General features: G+C 47.9%; 1 protein-coding gene across 1 annotated transcript in view; it reads left to right on the forward strand.

The window, feature by feature from the left end:
• The first annotated feature begins 541 nt into the window (after positions 1 to 541).
• Positions 542 to 22,662, forward strand: part of PRUNE2 (prune homolog 2 with BCH domain) — a 284,676-nt gene continuing 262,555 nt past the window's right edge. Inside the window, exon 1 of the mRNA XM_044273863.1 lies at positions 542 to 609. The gene's annotated coding sequence lies outside the window, so the exon portion shown is untranslated. The remainder of the gene's footprint in view (positions 610 to 22,662) is intronic.

Raw genomic sequence — 22,662 nt, forward strand, 5'->3', positions numbered from 1 at the left:
TGTGGTGGTATCTGAAAGCAAAATAAACATTTTCCCAGTCAGAGACCCCGGTGTAATGCCTCAGCAAACAATGTCTGATACAACTAATTCACTGGAATCTCCAGATACATTTCAGTTAATCTCCATGACAAATGAAAGTGAAAAGCAAATGACCCTAGGAGCCGGATTCCACTCCTTTCAATTAGAAGAAAAAACTTTTCCTATTCTACCTCAAAGGAGAGAGAGTAAAAAGAAATCTGAAGAAATCTCAGAACATGAGCACAGCTGGAGTATAATACTAAGCCAGACGGAGGCCTCTGACACCTCACCTGAAGACATCTTTGGTAGAGCAGAAAGTGCAGATTGTGATAAAGACTTGGGGGAGAGTTTATATATGGAATCTGAAACACAAGAGAAATATTGGGCATCAGTTAAGGAAAATGACTACACAGACCTTGAGGAAAGCTTTGAACTGTGTAAACTAGATGAGAGTGCCACTAAAGCACAGACAGAAATAAACCATCTTTTAAAGTCCCAAGAAGCAGGACTGCCATTGAAGTTTCCTTCTGAAGGTGGCGCACAAGTCAGGAAGCTGGCAATTGACAGTCCTTCTAAAGTTACTGATCAAAGGTAGGATATTATGCTTTTCTATAATACTGTATAGTTTGTAGTAAAAGTGTTTTGTTAACAGTTTCCAATGAACGACAACCTAAAACCCTGTAATGACCAGGCCTGAAAAGACCTTTATGACCAGCTACATTTTTTGAATTTTACCTTGTTGCATTTCCGCAGGCATAACTTTTTTTTCAGGACAGTTTGAACTGAAGATAAATTACAGTGTAACTTAAAAAAAAAAAAACATTATTTGTATGTTCACCCAATGTATCCAGTCTTGACAGGAAAAATCTCCTATCCTTTTCTGTGTACAGCTCAAAAGGCTAATGTGCTTCCATGGTAACAGACTACAAACAAACCCTGTGTACAGGGGCGTAGCTAAAGGCTCATGGGCCCTGGTGCAAGAGCTCAGCTTGGGCCCCCATTCCCTCAGTGTTTTGTGACCAAGGGCAGGGAAGCATATAGCCTTCATATTGCCTGAGGCAAAAATTGAAACAGCATCCCCCCTCCCCTCCATTTTGACCTAACCCCTTCCCTCCAGCCAGAGGTGTAACTTGACCAGCATGCACTTTCTATAATACCGGTGTCTTCTAATGCAGCACAAGGGTCTTTGGGCCCCCTTAGGCTCCTGGGCCTGGTAACGACTGCTACTTCTGCACCCCCTATAGCTACGCCCCTGCCTGTGTAGTCTGATCCTGCACCCACACATGTGCCCCCTACTTCTTCTTTACCTACACAGTAGAAGAGAAGGCATATTGAAGAAAGTAAACATGAGCTCAGATTATACAGGATTTGGTTAGTCCAGACTCCATAACCAACAAAATACATAGGTTGAATAGGTGGACATGACCTTTAAGTAGTTATGTGCTGCTAACAATAAAACGCCCTTGTGCTACTGAACTTAGAAAATCCGCAAATACTTTTAGTAATTTGAAGGAAAAGAATGTGGCCCTCTCCCAAATGACATCCATTACGATGTCCTAAAACCTGTCACTGCAATATTCCTGATAAATGTGCTCACCAGCTATCACCTGCTGTTTCTGGCAGGTACTGTCAGAATACGCAGAAGCATGACTGTACAAAGTTTTACATAATTTGCATACACCTATTACATAAATAGATAACATGGGTAAAGTGCATTTAACACTGTTTGACATGTAGTATTCTCAGTAAAGGTGCCACACTGTCAAGCAGAATATGGAACTATATATTCCCTACCATGCATGAATGTAATGTAAAGTAAACACTACATTCTTTAGGAAAAATGTTCTGAACTCTTACATCTCAATGCTCTGTAAAAGAGTTGAAAGACTCTTTTGATGGTAGCAGAAATATTTATATAGACATTTAAAGGGTCACTGAGTTTTCAGTCAACTTTGAATACATCATAAAGACATTAAAGGTTTTGATCAATGGGGTTCTCGGCACATGGCGGTACTCAGCCGAGTACCACATCTGCTCGAGCACCATGCTCTAGTCTCTTCCTCGGAAGTTTAGCGGCTGCTAAGCAGCCAATAAACGTGCAGGTAAGTACTGACATCACTGTAACGTCAGTAGCCATGTTGGCTACTGGCGTTACAGTGATTGGCTGGCTGAAACGCGTCATCGGTTGCTATATAGCACCCCATGACGCGGGTTCTGCTCATTGCGAGTCAGGGAGAGCTGCGCTTGGGAAGGGACAGATAGAGTAGGGAGATTGTGATCGCAATATATTCCAGTGAATAACGTTTCAAAGAACCAAAAGTCCTTTTAAGGACTATTGTGTGTGGTGGCAGCAATTTAATTGTGCAAAGTAGTACTCGTTTTTTTTTTATACTTAGCCAAATAGCGATTATTTTGCTATATAGAAGGTGCCTGCAGTGACTTGTGACTTCTGTGTAACAATAGCTTCTGTGTGTCAGGGGCAGATATAGGAAGAATATTAGTGAAAACAATAATTTTTTTCCCATAATCTATTCACATTTTTGCTGTCAACGGTGTAATCTGTGAATTGTGTGATCTGTGCTTCAACACCTTGTGTGATTGTGAGGCCTAGATATAGGGAAAACATTTTAATATAGAAAACACTATTTTTTTCCCCATAATCTGTCCAGATTTTTTCTGTCAACGGTGTAATCCGTGAATTGTGTGATCTGTGCTTTAACACCTTGTGTGGTTGTCAGGCCCAGATATAGTGAAAAATATAAACTACATCAGAAAACTAAAACAGTGTCCATATTCTGTGGTGTTCTGTGACATATACTGTCCTGCATCCGAAAACTGTGCCTTTAGCGTACAGTAAAAAAAATCTGTGTCACATCTAGTGACAAAACCATTAATATGAAGAAGGCGAGCACTAAGGGACGGGGGAAGTGAGTGTGATGCTGATGGTGCACGCAGAGGCCGTGGCCCTGGGCGCAATGAAACTGTACCTGCTGCCAGTGCATCAGAAAAAAAATGAAATAATCCACCTTACCCAGCTTCATGTCCAACTTAGCTGGGCGGCGCAGGACAACACTGTCCAAGTCAGACCAGTGCGAACAGTTGGTTGGTTGGATTAATGAAGATAATGCTTCCAGTTGGTTAAGCACCACCCTCTCTTCCACCAAGTCCAGTCTATGTAGCCAAGAATCTGGTCAACCGAATCCTCACTCTGATCATCCTTACTCCCACCATGAAGAGACTTGCCAAACGAGTGATCCCACACTCGGATAGTCCGAGGAGCTGTTTCCAGCACCACTATTACATTTGGCCCTCGCGCCCAGCACGCTTGAAGAGGGACCTGAGATATTGTGCCCTGATTCCCAACCTCTTGAGCCTTCACAGTCTCAAGAAGATGACACTGGTGAACGGCAATCATTCGTTCACGAGGTGGATGATGATGAGACACAGTTGTCAATCACTGAGGTTGTGGTTAGGTCAAGTCAGGAGGATCAGCAGAGTTAGAAAGTGGAAGAGGAAGTGGTGGACGATGAGGTCACTGACCCAACATGGGAAGGTAAAAAGACGAGCGAGGACAGCAATACAGAATGGGAGGGATCCACAGAACCACAACAGGCTGGAAGAGGCAGTGGGGTTGCAAAAGGGAGAAGTCGGCCCACACCAAACAGGCTCACAACCATTACACTGAGCACCCCCATGCGTAAATCTACCTTGGCAAGGTGTAGGTGTTCTGCAGTATGGCGCTTTTTTGAGGAAAGTGGAGAGGACAAAAGAGTGGTAGTTTGCAACCTGTGCGGTACCAAAATGAGTCGGGGAGTGAACACTAGCAACCTCACCACCACCAGCAAGATACGCCACATGGCATCCAAGCACCCTAATCTGGGTCTACGGATCACATCACTGCCTCCTCTTCCCCTGTGTTATGCACTGCTGGCCAATCCCCTGTCGAAGGAGGATTCCCCTTGCCCTGCACCTGGACCTTCGCATGAACCATCAGCAACAACATCCACTTCCCTGTCCCAGCGCAGCGTCCAAATGTCCATAACACAGTCATTTGAACGCAAGTGCAAATACCCACCCACAGGCCATAGCACTAAATGCACAACTTTCGAAAATGACTGGCCCTTGAAATGTTGCCATTTAGGCTTGTGGACACTGAGGCCTTCCGCAGCCTGATGTCGGCGGCCGTCCCTCGATACGCAGTACCCAGCCGCCACTATATTTCACGGTGTGCCGTGCCCGCCTTACACAAGCATGTGTCCCAGAACATCACCTGTGCCCTGACCAACGCAGTGTAAGAAGGAACAAGGAGCCGTCTTTGACGGAAGATACATGTCACCGAGGTTCCTGGCCTCGGTGAGGTAAGAACCGGGTTTTTTTCCTGAAGTGTCAGGTCTGTAGTGCAATCTGACACTTCAACTGTTAGAATGGCTGTAAAGCCAATCCGGGCCGGTTCTTATTGGGAGCAGCCAAAGAGCAGGGTGGGTGGCTGTTCCCCATGGTTCCAGGCTGGGTTTTGGCTGGAATATAAAAAACCCAGCCAGCATGTTCAGGTGGTGGATTATCCTCCATGACAGAGGAGCTTAGGAGTCTGTGGTTTGGAGACACTGAGGCATCTGTTTGTGTGAGCCATAGGCTGGGGAAACAGGCCACTAAAGACTGCTGCGGACTCTGGGTGAAAATCATCTGCTGACCAGGTGACGTCTTTTTTGCACTGTGAACTTTGTGTGGTGTGAACAGGCACCAAAACTGAACACTTTCTTTTGGCTTGTTTTCTTGCTATGTGTGAATAAACACTGAACTTTGATTTAAAACCTTGTTTTTTGCCTCTGTACTGCATCTGCTTACCCTGCCTACCAAAGCGAATCCCCACATTTGGTGGAGGATGCGGGCAAACGCAGTGAGGCAGGCCTGAAGGCCGAAAAGTTTTTGTTTATCCGGGCACAAGTGCATGTCCTACATTAAGCCGGCAAGGTTACGACCCGTATCCCCTGACAAAATGGAGGCGGTCGTGAAGGCCCTCGTGGAGGCTAACTTGCAGCAGCGGGAGGCTAACAAGCAGCAACAAGAAACAAACCAGCTGCTATTGCAACATGTTATGGCGTTGCAGGCGTCAGGAGCGTCCCAGAATGTCCACGATGCCCGGAAAGCTGTCCGCGCGGCGATTCCGAAGATGACCCCCTCGGATGACGTCGAGACCTATCTGGCAGTCTTCGAAAAAGTGGCCGTGAGGGAAAAGTTACCCCGAGACCAGTGGGCTGAGGTCGTTGCTCCGTTCCTGGCGTCCGGTCCCCAGCAAGTATTGTTTGATCTCCCCGATGATCAGGCGGCCGACTACCCGACAGTAAAAGGTGAGATCCTGGCGAGACTCGGGGTGAATGTATTGGTCCGGGCCCAGAGGGTGCATCAGTGGGAATTTAACCCGGCTGAACCCGCTAGACCACAATATTATGATCTGCTGCACCGTTTGCAAAAATGGCTGCAGCCGGACATGTTGACTCCCACTGCTATGTTGGATCGGCTGTTGGCGGATGTGTTTTGGAGGGCTTTGCCGTACCCTCTCCAGCACTGGATCGGCTAGGTGTCTCCGAATAATGCCCTGGAGATGGTCGACCTGGTGGAGCGCTATGAGGCCACCAGAAATCTACAGGGGGGTTCTTTTGGGAAGGGGCCAGTCAAACCCCGGAAAACTCCACCCCAGACCCGGCGGCCGGTGCCAGCTAGACCCGCCCGGGATGTACCCCCTGCCGACCCAAACCCGGTGGTCTGCTGGCGTTGTCAGGAGCCTGGACACATAAGGGCTGACTGTCCCCATCGGGGGGAACCCATGGACACCAACTATGGCTTCCGCCACTCATTATATGCCAGGATGTTGTGTGCCACAGGAACTTCAGAGACTATGGACAATAGCCACCTGTGCCAGGTGGAAGTGGGGGGCACTCTGGCGGTGGCTCTGCTGGATTCAGGGAGCCTGGTGTCCCTGGTAAGAGCTGCCCTGGTGCGGCCGGCTGAGTATACTGGCCGAAGAGTCGGTGTTGTTTGCATACATGGGGACTTAAAGGAGTATCCCACCGCCCTGGTCTCTCTGTCAATGGTGGCCGGCAGGTGGATGCATGAGGTGGCCGTCGCCACAAAGCTACCATATGAATTGATCATTGGGAGAGACTTCCCTGGGTTCCCGGCACTCTGGCCGGATACGAAAGTTACCCGGGAGACAGATGTACCCCTAGCAGTGTGGCCTGACTCAGGGGGGAGGCCAGAACCTTGGGAACCGGAGTCAGAAGGACCAGCAGTAGGGGTGACCGCCACTTCGGTGGAAGAGGGGGAGACAACCCTGTTAAGTGTGATGGTGGGAGACGTAGAGGATTTGCCGCCGGGTCCTGAGCTGGCAGACCTCAATGTCTCTAGGGATAATTTCGGTACAGCACAACACCAGGATCCGACCTTATCTCGAGCCTGGGAAAATGTGGTAGTAGTTGAGGGTGAGCCGCAACAACCGGGGGCCGAATCTATGTTCCCCCGTTTTGTGGTTCAACAGGAGATGCTGTACCGGGTAAATAAACTACGGGGTGAACATATTGAACAGCTGGTGGTGCCCCAGGCATATCGCAAGCTCGTGTTGAAATTAGCCCACCAACATGTTCTTGGGGGACACCTGGGCCAGCAGAAAACGCAGGACCGGATTTTACAGCGGTTTTACTGGCCCAGTGTGTTCAGAGAGGTAGAAGAGTTTTGCAAGTCTTGCCCAACCTGCCAGATAACCAGCCCCCAGCCACATTTCTGTAGTCCTCTGGTCCCTCTCCCGATTATTGAGGTTCCCTTCGAGCGGATCGCTATGGATCTTGTAGGCCCAGTACCGAAGTCAGCTAGAGGGCACCAGCACATCCTGGTCACCCTCGACTACGCAACGCGGTACCCGGAGGCGGTGCCACTGCGTCATACGTCAGCCAAACTCATAGCTAAGGAGTTAATGGAAATGTTTTCTAGAGTGGGTCTGCCTAAGGAGGTTCTAACGGACCAAGGGACCCCATTTATGTCCAAGGTCATGAGGGAACTCTGTAAGTTGCTCCAAATAAAACAGTTACGGACATCCGTGTATCATCCGCAAACGGATGGCCTGGTAGAGAGGTTTAACCAGACGTTAAAAAATATGCTGAAAAGAGTGGTGTCTAAGGATGGGAGGGACTGGGACCTTCTTCTGCCCTATCTCATGTTCGCAGTGCGAGAAGTGCCCCAGGCCTCTACTGGGTTCTCGCCCTTCGAACTACTATACGGCAGACACCCTCATGGTTTATTAGACGTCGCCAAAGAGGCGTGGGAACAACAAACCACACCGCACAAAAGTGTAGTTGAGTATGTCACCCAGATGCAGGGACGGATGGAAACAGTGTTACCTCTGGTTAGGGAGCATATGGAGGCAGCGCAGCGAGCCCAGAGTAGGGTCTATAATCGGCAGGCTCGGGTCCGAAACTTTAACCCGGGTGATCGGGTGTTGGTTCTGGTACCAACGGTAGATAGTAAGTTCCTAGCTAGGTGGCAGGGGCCCTACGAGGTACTAGAAAAAATTGGACCAGTAGATTACAAAGTACACCAGCCAGGGAGGCGAAAGCCGGAGCAGGTGTACCATGTGAATCTGCTCAAGCCGTGGAAGGAAAGGGAAACCTGTACGGAAGACAGCCCACGACCAGGGTTCCTAGGGGAAGCGGTTTTGGCCCCTCAGTCTGAAGCAGGGGAAGCGGCTGTCACAGTGAAAATTGCTGACAGCCTCTCCTCTAAACAGGCTCAGGAAGCCAGGGAGTTCATTAGTCGGAATACGGATGTGTTCTCAGACCTCCCTGGACGCACGTCCGTAATCCGGCATGACATTGTCACTGAGCCTCAGGCGAAAGTCCGGTTAAAACCTACCCGGGACCCGAGGCTAGGCGACAAGCCATCACGGAGGAAGTGCAGCTAATGCTCCAGCTTGGTGTCATCGAGGAGTCAAAAAGTGAGTGGGCCAGTCCGATAGTATTAATACCCAAGCCAGACGGGACATTGCGGTTTTGTAATGACTTCCGCAAACTTAATGAGGTGTCCAAGTTTGACGCGTATCCCATGCCCCGAGTGGATGAGCTTATTGAAAAGTTGGGCCAAGCCCGGTATTTTTCTGTGTTGGACCTCACCAAAGGGTACTGGCAGGTACCCTTGACGGAGGCTGCCAAAGAAAAAACGGCTTTCGTCACGCCAGAGGGGCTGTATCAGTACAAGGTATTACCCTTTGGTCTACATGGCGCTCCCGCCACGTTTCAAAGGTTAATGGATATTGTACTCCGTCCACATCGTCGATACGCTTCAGCGTACCTGGACGATATCGTTGTCCATAGCACCGATTGGGAAAGTCACTTACCTAAAGTCCAGGCTGTAGTGGACTCCCTTAGGAAGGCTGGCTTAACCGCTAACCCAAAAAAGTGCTCGATAGGGTTAGAAGAGACCAAGTACCTGCGGTATGTCATTGGGCGCGGAGTGATCAAACCTCAGGTGAACAAAATTGAGTCAATTAGGAATTGGCCCCGACCTGTCTCTACTCGGCAAGTAAAGTCGTTCCTGGGTATGGTGGGGTAGTATATGAGGTTTGTCCCCAATTTTGCTACAGTCGCCGCACCATTGACAGGCCTTTTGAAGGGACGCAAGTCAGTGACGGTCCACTGGAATGAGCAGGCGGAAAAGGCTTTCTCCGCTTTGAAGTCGGCCCTGTGTGGGTCCCCGGTTTTGGTGACGCCCGACTTCAAAAGGGAGTTTATAGTGCAGACCGATGCCTCCGAGGTAGGTCTCGGTGCTGTACTATCTCAAGATGTTGATGGGGAGGAGCATCCCGTTGTCTTCCTCAGCCGGAAGCTCACCCCAGCCGAGACTAGGTACAGTATAGTGGAGAGAGAGTGCCTGGCCATCAAGTGGGCACTCGAGTCTCTCCGCTACTACCTTTTGGGGAGAAGGTTCCGTCTGGTGACCGACCACTCCCCTTTGAAATGGATGAGCCAGGCCAAAGAGAGGAATGCTCGGGTCACCAGGTGGTTCTTATCTTTGCAAAATTTTTAGTTTTCCGTGGAACACAGGGCTGGCAGGTTACAGGGAAACGCGGATGCCCTATCCCGCGTACACTGTCTGGCAAGTGTTCACCCCCTCAGGGTTGAACAAAGGGGGGAGGTATGTAAGAAGGAACAAGGAGCCGTCTTTGACGGAAGATACGTGTCACCGAGGTTCCTGGCCTCGGTGAGGTAAGAACCGGTTTTTTTTCCTGAAGTGTCAGGTCTGTAGTGCAATCTGACACTTCAACTGTTAGAATGGCTGTAAAGCCAATCCGGGCCGGTTCTTATTGGGAGCTATGTGTGAATAAACACTGAACTTTGATTTAAAACCTTGTTTTTTGCCTCTGTACTGCGTCCGCTTACCCTGCCTACCAAAGCGAATCCCCACAGCAGTTACTGGGAAGGTCCACTTAACCACGGACACATGGACAAGTGTGGGTGGCCAGGGATGCTACATTTCCCTGACGGCACACTGGGTGAATGTTGTGGAGGCCTGGATTGAGTGGTACCCTGGGATGGCAAAGATGCTACCCATGCCCAGGATTGCGGGCCCTACGTCCATCAGGGTCTCCGCCAGCAGCTATGTTACTGGCTTCAACCCCCACTTCTCCTCCTCTGCCGCCTCCTCCTCCACTTCCACCTCCAGCAGCAGTCAGCCATCAGTCGCTAGCTGGAAGCAGTGTAGTACTGCTGTGGGTAAGCGTCAACAGGCTGTGCTGAAGCTGATCTGCTTAGGGGACAAACAGCACACCACTGCAGAGCTGTGGCAGGGTATAAGGGACCAGACCGAGCTGTGGCTCTCGCCACTCAACCTACAACCATGCATGGTTGTGTCTGACAATGGCCGTAACTTGGTGGCGGCTTTGGAGCTCAGCAACCTGACACACATCCCATGCCTAGCCCATGTCTTAAACCTAGTGGTTCAGTGATTTATCAAAACCTACCCCAATTTGCCAGAGCTACTAGTGAAGGTGCGCCGCGTGTGTTCCCATTTCCGCAAGTCGTCCACAGCTTCCGCCGGGTCGGTTCACCTTCTGATGATGACAGAGAAGTCTTGCCTGTTGGTACTCTGGCACACATGGCTGACTTCATGTTAGGCTGCCTTTCCCGCGGCCCACGCGTTATATGCATTTTAGACAATACAGATTACTGGTTGTTCACCAGGGGCGTTGCTAGGGTCTCAAAAGATATGGGGCACAAGCCCCAATAAATATGTTGCCCCTCCACACTTTGCTGTACTTGCTATACAGCAGCACTTACCTGTCACATCCAGGGCCTCCAGGTGACGTCTCCTCTCTGTCATCATCTTCTCTGTAGATCTTCTCCACTCGGTCCGGACACTTCTCTCAGCCGCCTCGTCTCTGCAGAGTATGACACACAGACATCTTAGCTTCCTCACATTCTATCATTATCCCCCAACTGGAGTCCCCACAGTCTTATCCTGCTGCTTGTTGTGCCCCCTTCCAGGGGTGTAGCTATAGGGGGTACCGGGCCCAGGAGCCTGAAGGGGCCCAAAGACACTTGTGCCGCATAAGAAGACACACAAAGCACTGAGGGAAGGGGAGCACAAGCTGAACTCTTGCACCGGGGCCCATGAGCCTTTAGTTACGCCCCCGCCCCCCCAATACCCCTAAATACTATCCTGAAGAAACATTACTACCCCCATAGTAATAGTGCTCCTCATAGTCCCACCAATAGTAATTCCCTTCTAGAATGCCCTCATTAGTAACACTGCCCCAACCGTGATAATGCTCCTCAACAATGCCCCCATTATTAGAAGAGCCCTCCCATAGTAATAATACCCTCACAGAGTCCCCAGTAGAAATAAGGCCCCCTATTGTTCCCCCAGTGGTAATAAAGCTCCCTACAGACCCCTCAGTAGTAATAAGGCCACCATAGTGCGCTTAGTAGAAATAAGGCAGATCTATAAGACCCTCCTATTATGTCCCCTGGATCTGCAGTGCCCCCTGCAGTTATAATCCTCCCTCCACCATACAGTCCCATGTAAATAACATCACCTCCTCCCCCGCCTCCAACGCACAATCCCATGTAAACACCACCCCCTAAGGCTACTTTCACACTTGCGTTCGTGAGGATCTGTCCTGTACTTGTACAGGACAGATCCACACCGATAATACAAACGAATTCATCAGTTCAGGACCAATTCGTTTGTATTAGATTTGAATTTCTAAGTCCCAATACGGATCCGTCCTGACTTACATTGAAAGTCAATGGGGGACGGATCAGTTTACAATTGCACCATTTTGTGGATACGTTTGGCCCTGCAAGGCCATGCAGACACAAAAACGCTGCGTGCAGCATTTTGAGGTCCGCCTCCAAAACGGAACAGGGGGGGGGGGCGTACGGAGCCGAACGAATGCATTCTGAATGGATCCGCATCTATTCAGAAAGCATTGGGGTTAAACTGATGCATTTGGGCTGCTTGTGAGAGCCTTGAAAACGGATCTCACAAGCGGATCCCCAAATGCAAGTGTGAACGTAGCCTAAACATTAATTCCCATGTACATAAACATCATTCTCCCCCACCATCCACTTTAAACATACAGTCCCATGTAAATAACATCCCTCCCTCCCCCAGCCACCTCAAGCACACAGTTCCATGTCAATAACATCCCTCCCTTCAGCCCTAACATACATCCCAGTTAAATAACTACAACTCCCAGCATCTGCCTCTCCCTTAACTTACCTCTCCTCATGTACAGATATCACCATTAGGCTCCTTCTCCTCTTCACTCTGGTGTCCAATCCTGCACTGGTCACATGATGGTGACATCATCCAGGTCATCCTATTACAGCCTGTTTTGCTGATGACATGACCTGTGATGTCACCACAGGTCCTTCACCTCTTCCCAGTGTAAGATTCAATTGTATTGCCGTTCTGTGTACGGCAATACAGTTGTATCTAGCAGGCAGGCAGGACATTCGGGGCATGGGACAAAACATCCGGGGCCCAGGCCCCGAATGTTTCAACCTAGCGACGCCCCTGTTGTTCACCCTTCTCGACCCCCGCTACAAAGAGAACTTCTCATCTCTCATTCCTCTAGTCGAGAGGACAAGCAAAACGCTGCTATACCAGAAGATCCTTGTTGAAAAATTGCTCCAAAGTTGATAGGGCAGACATCCAAATGGATCGTCGCCGTCACAGGGACGTGCGATCAACTAGAAGTTATCTAGAGTCAACAAAGCGGCAGCAGGCCCTCACCTACAAGTCCAGTCTCAGTAGCCAAGAGTCTGATCAACACAATCCTCACCATGATGGCACACAGGGTGAACATTGTGGAGGCCGGGAGCAAGTTGGCTGCTGGCAGAAGACTTGCCATCCAATAGATCCTTGTTAACGGAAAGTGTACTCATTCCAATAAGAGGGCCGCTTAGGAGTGCTGTATTGTTATTTATCGTCACTACCTTACTGAGTCGGGAGTGGGTAATTGCCGCGCGCCTGCTGCCTTCCTTGGAATCTTGTGCTTTAATAACTTGACCCACCCTCTCTGGGTGGTTCACAATTTGGAAAAAAAAGTGGCAAGGCAACAATAGCCAATCAGATTTCAGCCATTGACCTGACCTCCCTTGGATGTGGTATCCCTTTCTCAAGCTCCCTCTCCGGCATCGAACCCTGATTCCCGTAACCCGTGATCACCATGGTAGGCACAGAAAAGAACATCGAAAGTTGATAGGGCAGACATCCAAATGGATCGTCGCCATCATGGGGACGTGCAGTTGCCCAAAGGTTATCTAGAGTCACCAATACGGCAGCAGGCCCTCGCCCCTAAGGTTTTAGATGGTCAGATCAGCAGGCGCTTGCTCCAAATGTTTTTGAGGGTCACCAGCAGGCCATCAATCATAATTTTTCAAGGGTGTGTATGATGCCCTCCTTTATGTGTAACAAAGGGTGTTTTGGAGTGCCGGTTCCTTGTAATTTTTGCAGCCCTTTCACTTAGTACATAGGCTTTATGAGTGTAGGAGTCCTACTACCTAAACAATTGTACCACAATGTGAATGAGGCCCTCCTTTATGTGATATACAGGCTGTTTCGGAGTGCCTCTTGCTTGTAATTTTTTGCAGCACTTGCACTTTATATACAATTGAATATACAGGAAAGAATGTTTCCTAACAATTTTTCCTGTAAAAATGATTTTTTGGGGGGTTTTGTCCGTATTTTTGTCAGTCTGTAAAAGTGGCGTACAACTCGGAGAACATGGTTCCCAGCAGCGACCTGGGAGCCCAAGATGCATCCAGACATCGTCCCCATTCTGTTCCCAATCCATTTCTTCAGAGCAGGGGGTGCCTGGTTGTCTCTTATTGACTTCCATTATAATCGGGTGCTCGGCCGAGCACACGAATATAGCAATGTGTTCGGGCCGAACACCCGAATACTTTGGTGATCGATCATCACTAATTCTGAGCACTGAGACCCCCACCGATCACTAGCATGAGATAGAAGTGCACACTTTCTCTCCTTGCTGCTGGAGATGGAGTCAGGACCATATACTTTTGTACTGAGCCCATGTCCTGCAGCAAAGAGAAAGAGTGTAATATGTGAGCACTCTTTCTCTCCTAATTCTGGTAGTGGGGTGTCAGCACAACAGATTAAAAGCGATCATTTCTAATAGACACTGTAGTACACAGTTGCTGGTTACTGAAATGTTGGCTCCTCCTAAATCTATTGTCACCTTTGAAAAAATAATACATTTTCATTTGTACTTCTTATTGGCAGGTCAGTAGAATGCAACTAGGGAAGATGTACTAAAACTACCTACGATTCAAACTAAATAGTCTAAAGTGGCTGATGCTGGATGATAAATCTGGCACACTAATGAATCAAATATATCACCCTTCCACTGAATAGGTGATAAATGCAACATCAGTAGGGAGCCATCTGAGTCCCCAACAATGACCAGAAGTGAGATTTTGTTTGTGTCTGCATAGCGTTTTTGTGGGACCTGACCTATGTGCCAGAGTTCTGGGGCATTTGTAATAGTAAATCTGCCCCACTATGCTATCACTATGTGACCAGGAGTAAAGAAAGACCTGTCACTGAATAAAATACTGCTAAACATTGCCAATACCTGCTGGGACCAAAGACAACAAGCTGTATCTTGCTTGGATGAAAGTTACAATAAGTAAAAACAAGTTTGAACTTTACCAAAGGTCTGGATCTCAATTTCTGCTGCAAAATCCCTCTTTTACTCCTACTCCATATCCTGACCCACTGCATAATTTGGCATCAGCGTACCTCGTTCCTGCTAATTGCATTCTTGGCATCACGAACAGGATCGCGCTGTGTGCCAACAGGATACGAACCAAATTGTGTCCCTATCCCTGCCATAACCGGATCCAAATGTGTGCCTTAACAGGATTAAATTGCATATTTAACATTGCTACAAGGCCTGGGGATTGACTTTATTAACTTAATTGCTCTGCCATAAAGCGCTACACAAGGTTTAATTTGTCATATTCGTGTAATGGCGCCGCTTTTTCATGCCCTTCAGAAGCGGGAAAACTCAAGAACGCCCTCTCAAGAGCACGAAAATGCCGAATACGCCCCCCCTAGAAGCGGGAACTCTCAAGCCTGCCCACCAAGAACTCTGTAATGTGAGCCAAGGGAATGAAGACTCCCCCCTCTAGGCTCCACCCTAATTCCCTGTGCTGAGTGAGAGAGGAGAAGCAGGAAACATGGCGCTCCCATCACCCAAGTGGGACCAGATGGCGATCCAAGGAGAACCAGTCTACGAAAATTACCCATCAGAGATCCGGAGATCCGGGTCTCCCAGCTTGTGAAAAGAGCTGGCCCCTGCACGTTTGGAGTGTCACCGGAGGCTGCGCATGCTGCGACTGATGGAGAAACGGCCGCCGCCGTACAAGTCAAGATGGCCGCCGTTCCCGAACCCGCTCCTGCGGATGAAGACGTCCTATCTCCAGTCCTGACCCCGGAGGCTATGGATTCCTCCGCGATGGCTGAGCAGACGAGCAAGACGTCCCCCAAGATGGCCGCCAGTGATGAACTTGCTCCCAGAGACAGCCGCGATCAGCCCAGATGACCACCAGGAGGCCGCCAAGCCGCGACACCAGGTAGGAGCAGTCACGCTCCCTGAGACCCCGGCCCGGTCCAAAGCTGCCCCTGCATCATGCCCGGTGGACTCTGACACTCCTCGCAGGCCCAAGCAAGCTCCGCTACACACACCTGCTGGTGCGGCGGAGGCGGACTGAGTTTCCACTCCGCCGCCCAGAACAAACATTCCCTGGGCAGAACACCTTAACCCGGAGGTCCCGCTAGAGATAACCAGCCTCACTACCAGGGCAGTACCAGGAACCGCCACAAGAGGTCAGTGGAGCTCCATTACAGCAGCTGCAGCCACCCACATCATGGCGCTAACTACTGCCATAATGGAATCAGAAGGACTGCCCTGTGGCCATTGTCATTGCCACTAGAGACTTTCAACCGCTGCAACAACAGCGAAGAAGACTTCCAGTCCCTCCGGTAGGCAGCAGCAGGCCATCTGCCAGGCGGATTTTACCACTGTTGCCCCTGACAGCAGAGCCAGAAAAGAGCCAGTCTGTGGCTATTATCACTGCCACTACAGAAATCTCTGGGCCTACTACTACTACTGTACAGCCTGAACCTATCAAACAGGAGCACTGGCCTGAGGTGTGTGAGGATAAGGAGGAATCCACTGATACTGCTCCATGCACTCCGGAACCACCACAGAATCCAGAGCTTTTTGCTATGAAAGACCAAGGGTCTATCCTTTATTGCTGTCCTGAAAACCTGTCACCTACCAGGAAAAGGCCAAGGCTTACAGAGGATTCTCCAGAGAAAGGTGATCCTGCAATTCCAAGCTCTGCCACAGAACGCCACCAGGAGATCGCAGATGAAGCTTCTGCTGGAGTTACAGCTGCAGAGAGCACCAGCGCTAGCCGTCACAGTGGTGAGGATGTCATACAGTTTAAAGAAGAACTTTTGTGTCCTCAAATATGGGACCCAGGAGGAAGATTTCCAGACTTTCCTGTGAGGAAAACTACCCACTGTGGCAATTACTCACTACCTTGTGTGGATTACAATTAACTCTATTGTTTCCCGTGGATTACAGGTGACTTTTACCTGTTTCCAGAGGATTCAACTTTACAGCACTTCAAGAAAAAAAAGGACTCAAGTCATATTTGAGCGTATTATGATAATGTTGATTGCACTGATATTTGCATTATGTTTTATAGACTATTATATCCATATCCTAACGTACTGCATAATTTGGCGTCAGCGTACCCCGTTCCTGCTCATTGCATATGTCACCCTTTGACTGAGTAGGTGGTAAATGCAAGTTCATTTGATGGGTCCCTAACAATCACTAGAAGTGAGATTCTGTTTGTATGGAATGGTGGTCCAGGATACATGCTTCTGGTCCATACAGCTCTCTATGAGCTCTGGAAACAACTGCATTGGAATTGCACTTGTAAATGCATTATTCACCATGGACTGCCCAGTTGCAGTATTAATGTATTGAAGTAGCAGCACAGTGGTTCAGTGGTGCCTTGCCACCCAGGGATCCTGGGTTCAAACCTCACCAAGGGCAACATATACATGAAGTTTTTATTTTGTCCTCATGTCTGCATGTGTTTCCTCAGGGTACTCCGGTTTCCTCCCACACTTCAAAAAATATACTAAGAGGTAAACTGGCTTGCTATGAAATTGACCCTAGCAAGAGTTGCATGTTGGTGTTGAGCGCCATTATGGCAGCCACAGACTCCCCAGGGAGTTTCCCCAACTATACAACCACCCTTGCACTTTGGGTCCCCTTGGGGGGAAACGCGCATTACAAACGTTTGTCATCTGTGATTGAAGTATTGAAGGTTCTTGGTGGCACCTGGTGGTAGGTTCAGCTGTCATGTGCAACTTTGTGTTCTGGAAGATTAAAGGCCTTAGCTGTTGTCTAAGGTTGTTATCTAAATAAATATTTTTGATGTTAAATAGCTGATTTACCTTCATCCCAGCAGGAACAAACTATATTTAAAATGGGTCTGTCAGCAGTTTTGCAGAGGGCACTTGCAGGGGAGGTACAATATAACTTCTATTTCTCACCTATGAAGCAAGTATAAGCAAGACCCCAGGTACTGTATGTTTTAACTATTTTCCCCCTCACCCATCTAGTGCTGTTAGCAGTTTGCAGCCCGAAATGCTAAACATGCTCAAAGTATGGCCACAAACATTCATTGGAGGGGCCCATTCTAAGTGTTGTTATTATTCCTGTGTACACCCTTGAGAGTGGGTATTTCATTAGATCATATCTGTTATAATGTCGTTTCACTTGTGCCATTGTACCATGCACACCAGCATTGGCATCTTGTGGGTTTGAGTTTTGCCCATTGTGTTCAATGGTGGTTCATGTTGCCACTGCTCCATGTATCCTGGCGTCGGTTACTTGTGGCGTGAATTGTGCCAATGCACTTGTATCCCTCCTCAAGTTCTGTATTGCGAGAGTTAGGCCCCTTTCACACGGGCGAGTTTTCCGCGCGGGTGCAATGCGTGAGGCATCTCTTCTGTCTTCATCTTTGCTGTGCACAGAATAAGGACCTGTGGTGACGTCACTACGCGCATCACATGATCCATCACCATGGTAAAAGATCATATGCAGTGACGTCATCAAAGGTCCTATTCCTCAAAGAAGAAGACAGAAGAGAAGTCAGGCTGCGCGAACAAGTGGATTAAGGTGAGTTACATTTTATTTTATTTTTTTAACCCCTCCAGTCCTATTGTACTATGCATTCTGTATTCAGAATGCTATTATTTTCCCTTATGTTATAAGGGGAAATAATACAATCTACACAACCTTGAACCCAAGCCTGAACTTCAATGAAGAAGTTCGGGTCTGGGTACCACATTCAGTTTTTTATCACGCGCGCGCAAAACGCATTACACCCGCATGATAAAAACTGAACAACGCACCCGCAACACATCTGGACCCTATCCGGACACGCTCGTCTGCAAGGGGCCTTAGTCTTTCCCTGGCTGTGTGTTTCTGCATCTGTTTGACTAATCAGTTCATTAAGGCCTCATGCATAAGAAATGTGTGCTGGCCGGGCCCGTGCTGCGAACAGCAAATTGCTGTCTGCAATGCACAGCACCGACCGTAGGTCCACCACATGTGGACGCGGACCCATTTACTTGAATGGGATCTGCGATCCACATCCGACGGTCTGCACCGCAAAAAAGTAGTGCATGCAGTGTGGTGGCACGGACAGGGTTCCGTTCCTGCATTCCGCACTGACCTTCCGAATTGTGGACCCATTCAAGTGAATGTCCTGTGTCAGTCTGTAGATGTTTTTTTTTGTGCTGTGACCTGCCCTGGTTATGCAACTTTCATGTCATGTCTTGCTTTGTTCCATTTGGAGTTTGTCTGTGCCCTGTGTTTGTATCTCTCTAGTTTGTGTCTGGATCGTTTTGGTTGTCTGTGTCTGAATTCTGATCTAGTATGCCATTACCTTATGTCAGTTCTATGCATTCTATATATTTTGTTTGCTTGACCATGCCTTATATTGTAAATGCTCTGCTAGTTTCTGGAGCCTACCGCCTGTTGTGTATGCTAGCTTCTGTCTGTATTTATGTAACCTCTTTGCCTGAACTGAGTCCTAGTTCCAGAAGTCCAGTAGTGCGTGTGTCTAAGCCAGTAAAGTCTGTATGTCTGGCTATTGTAGCTCGTCTGTGCAGTAGTCCAGACCAGGGCAAAGTTTTGGTTATGGAATGTTTGCAATGTTAATGCTATGTACACAGTTGTTCCAGCATGAGTCAGGAAAGGCCAGAGTTAACAATCCTGGTCCAGCCCTTTCTAGAACTTAGGCTGTGGGCTGCCTCCACCCCCTAGTTCCAGAAAAGTCTAGAAGAGTAACTGTAGAGAGCGAGGAAGAAGGAGCAGTCTCCGTGTGCTTCTCTCCCCTATACTCGAGCTTCATGCCCCAGAGGCTCCGTCATTCCATAAGCTCTAGGAAATCCAAGAAAGCAAGAACTAAAGGAAGACGATTTGCATGGCCACAGTGAGAAAGATGGATACTGTAAAGAGATAGTCCTGTTAAGTTTAATCAGGCCTGGTCTCTGACTCTCTCAGCACCACATGCTGGCCAATGCATTTCCAACACGTGCCCTGTCTAGCACCTACATGGATATTAACACATGGGCACCCCTGAACCACCATTAGACAGTGAGCTCTAGGGTTGCCACCTTTTCTTCAAGCCAAACCCGAACACGAGTGGAATGCATCTGGACCGGAAGTTGCTTTCCACAGGCCGGAAGTGGGTCCAGCTGTGGAGAGCAAGCTGTAACTGAGGAACGGGCCAAGCAGACAGGATACGGCCGTCGCCGCTGACTGACACCCGACGCTGCCGCTCACCGCCAGCTGTCAGGTGCTTACAGTGCAAGTCTGCAGTTTGAATCCTGTGCCCGGGTCTGAGAAAGGCTTGTACCCGGGCACAGGATTACAAACCCGGACTGTCCGGGTCATTCCCATACAGTTGGCAACCCTAGTGAGCTCACAGCTAATTGCACTGCCCTGAGGGAACACAAGGTGCCCCTCCTTCACAGCCCTGACCCCAGGGAGTGACTGCCTGAGGGAGTACACCATGACACATCATCATCAGGGCCACTACTGCTTCCATTTTCTGCTTCAGCTCCTCAGGGGCTCTGCATCTGCATGGATTCCTGGCCTTTTCGTCTGCCAGTGCTTCATGTTTTTTGTGTCTCTGCCACGTATACCAGGACTATCCCAGGAGGTAGCAGTCTGGTCGCTAACCTGCAGCAAAGTCCACAATACTGTACAGGGGTTAAAGGATTAATACTGGGGAGATGCTAGAATAACGCCCTTAGGGTTTGGCCCAACCTCAAACTAGTTACATGGCACAGTGGTTCTACAACCATTGTCTGTACATATGTCCATAACAATATATTTTAAGGTTGCACTTTTGTTTTGCATTGATTCAGAACAAGATACAGGTGCTGACAAAATTCACAGTAGTACAGATCAATTTTCAAGAGTAGCGATGAGTGAATTTTTTAAAATTAAATTTGGATTTGGTTCGGCTGAATCGGTCAGGCAATTCGATTTGGGCGACACAAATCAAAAGTGCTTTGATTGCCCTGAAAAGTTGAGGATGATATTCTGTATCCTAGGATCGTATCCAACGTCATTCAAGCTCTTTAGCACCAAGACAGTATTAATAATGTCAAAGTGACAGGGACATAAATAGCTAAGTATATGGCAGCCTCTTTTTAAAAAAAAACTGTAGGATTTTTTATTTTTGACATTAAATGTCTACCACTGTATGCACACACTCCCTGGGGTCATGTGATGTGATCCTTTTTCTTCATCTTTCCTGTCTTCTGATCAGAAAAATGACTGATGTAATTTGTGAAATTTGCCTGAATCGAATCGCCAAAATTGTGGATTTTACCCAATTTTTTGAAAAATTCAGGTTGAATTTGATTGATTTAGAATTTCAATTTGATTTGTTTTTACTTCTGAGTTCTCCAGCATGGAAGCATTATCTAACTTTTATAAAATAATGGCCATAACGGAGATTTATGTAAATATGTTGGGATATTACATTGTAAGATCTGCCGAACAGAGAATCATTTAAGAGGGCTGTCTCACCTCAGACATTGGTGGCATATCACTAGAATATCACCACCTTTGGGACCTGCACCTATCTCTGGAACGGGCCATTCAAGGCTACTGGAGTTCCGGAAATAGCCGAGTGAGCCCGCATGTGCGGTGTCCTCATGCTCACTCCGTTCTAGGGATAGATGACGGACCCGCATCTATCTGACATTGGTGGCATATCCTAGCGAGACAACCCCTTAATTTCGCACACTCTTATATACTATGACTCGAGGGAGACAGACCTTGCTCAGTAAAGTAAGGCATATGGTTTTGAATGGGCTAGCATCACCGACAGCCTCCATGACTCTGCAATGTCAGTTTTATTGAGTCCTCCTCAAACTGCCCTTCAGATCACTGCATCTGCTTCTGCTTGCCGCTGCATGTAGCTGTCTGCCAGCAAGCAGGTGATCATCTCTATTTAGATGCACCAGTGATCATGTGATCAGAACATGGTGGAACGCTGTATGCCATGCAAAACAAAGAGGGATGCTGAAAATACAGTAATCCTGTTCTCAGACTCTCAGCAGGAAGGGAGACATCGGAAGCTTTTGCAAGGTAAATTCTTGCTTACAAAGGACGACGGCAATTATTAACCCATTCTTGAGCAGGCCTTTGTTTCCTTCTCACAAAAGAAGCAGCCGGGAAGAATGGGACAGAGCTGGCCGGATTCGATGCTCCAAGGCTTCTCCTCCTCTCGCATCCAGGCAGCTCTTTACCAAGTCCAGGTCCATAATCCCTATACAGTGGATACTGATGCTTCATGTGTTAGGATTTGATGGGATGTATTATGATGGGGAACGTTTGATCTTATCTATTCTCTCTTATGCACTGCAGACACTGTATTTCATCTGCATCAAACTGAACCCAACATATTGTATTACACTGACATGGATTGGCATGTATAGTGCAATATACAACGGCACTCTAGAAATTTCAAGCATGTGGCTATTTACTACTCTTTGTACCAGGTCATGTTCCGCGTATTTGCATGTGCAAATCAGACATATTAAGAGCAGAATCAAAATGACAGAACTAGAACATGTAGAAATAGTTTTGCATAATATTTTTTGTCACAAAATGGAGACAGGGGTACCCAAGGAAGGAGGCGGTTGGTAAAAAAATTAACCCTTGTATGTACAAGTAAAACTGCTGCTTGGTATGAGTGTTTTTTTTTTTTCTAGTGAGTTGCAAGAGGAACTGGTATTTCTGTTTCATTGCTGTCATGGGCTCTGCAATCTCTTCCTTCTTGGAAGAATTCCACTGTAGTTGTAAGCAGTATAAGCAATTCTTATATATTTCTCATTCATTTGGAGCCCACTTCTTGCTTTAATTGACAAAAAAAAACAAAAACTGTGTTTGGCCACTTTCATATGATCAGGATTTTTCATAAGTAGTCGTAGGCCAAAACACAGAAGATGCACACATCTTTCCATTATACCTTTTATCTCTGTAGGTTCCATTCCTGGCTTTGGCTTATAAACACTAATGCAAAATACTCATCAAATACTGACCGTGTGAAAATGGTCTTTTTCTGAAAAATGCTCTGTATGAAACCATTGAGTAATTGAGCAAAATATAGTAAGAAATAGTAAACCTAATGGATAAAAGAGAAATTTGTTGTGATTGATAACTACTTTGCTGATAGGAGAAATAATTGGAGAAAGGGCCTTTTAGTATGCCTTAACATTGTGAAAAATTATGAAAAAGCCTTAGATATGTGCATTTATTGGTTCTTATTTTTTGTTGGGAAAGGTGGCAACAGCACTCCCACTCAGGACCTCTATAGGCCCAATCACTTCAGCAAGCCCAGCCTCAGTCAGTGCTCAAAATGTCAGGACACTAGCGTCAGGACGTTCTGTGAGGAGCGCAAACCTGGTGCCACCACCTCCTCATTCTTCTTACCATACTGCTGCACTAGG

The sequence above is a fragment of the Bufo gargarizans genome, chromosome 1 (genome assembly GCF_014858855.1).
Source record: "Bufo gargarizans isolate SCDJY-AF-19 chromosome 1, ASM1485885v1, whole genome shotgun sequence".
NCBI lineage: Eukaryota > Metazoa > Chordata > Amphibia > Anura > Bufonidae > Bufo > Bufo gargarizans.